This window comes from Leptonychotes weddellii, chromosome 5, assembly GCF_054177405.1.
Source record: "Leptonychotes weddellii isolate Sample4059 chromosome 5, ASM5417740v2, whole genome shotgun sequence".
Taxonomy (NCBI): Eukaryota; Metazoa; Chordata; class Mammalia; order Carnivora; family Phocidae; genus Leptonychotes; species Leptonychotes weddellii.
The window spans coordinates 17893909-17894862 of record NC_138373.1 but is presented as its reverse complement, the minus strand read 5'-3'; positions in this window follow the sequence as shown (position 1 = coordinate 17894862).

Here is a 954-nt window from a genome sequence, read left to right as displayed (position 1 = left end):
AGAATGAGAGAGAGAGAGAGTACATGAGTGGGGGAGGGTCAGAGGGAGAAGCAGGCTCCCCGCCGAGCAGGGAGCCCGATGCAGGACTCGATCCTGGGACTCCGGGATCATGACCTGAGCCGAAGGCAGTCGCCCAACCAACTGAGCCACCCAGGCGCCCGACACCGAATTATTCTTTAGGAGCAGCAAAGGGAATTCCATTGATGGCTATAAAGCGAAGCTCCTATAGTCCCCTCTCTCCACCTGTCTGCCGAGATTTCACACACCAAGAGTATGGCTGATACCTACAGTTTCCCACAGTCTCTTCCCTAACTCTCCATAGCCCACTCACTCTCCTCCCTCTTCCTTGCAACTCAGATCTCTTTCCTCATGGGAGTAGCTCTGTGTCTTTGCTAATGAAACCCTATCAAGCTTTTCTCCATCCAGTTCCCTTCTCTAGGCCAAATGTCCCAAATCAAAGACCCACAGCCTATTATATTCTGTTGTTGGGTCTGTCTTTGTTCCGCCAACACAATTTTTAAAATAATTCTAGACAACATTGAAAAATGGGTGACTCCCAAAGTTCTGGCTTGCCCTTGCCTGATTTCCAGAAAATCTAGCAAGATCGAGCCTGCATCATGGCCCCCCAGGCACACACGCTCTCTGGGTCTGGCCCCACCCACCACTCACCCTGCTGTCTCCCAGGCCCAAGCTTGGGGCCATCTATGCTTGTATCCAGGTCTCCTTAAAGATGGGAAAATGAAAGGTAAAGAGAAGGCCCCATGTTTTACTCTGGACGCAAACAGTAATCCCCCGTGTTTAAAGATTAAAAAAAAAAAAAAAAAGATTGAGGGTCTTTGAAGAAAGAATACAAGCCTGGCTGCCTACTCACTTACTTATTCCTGCTGGCACTTGGGTTTACAGTATCTAGATCAGATTAACAGAACAAAAAGACCCCTTCTCACCTCCCAAAGC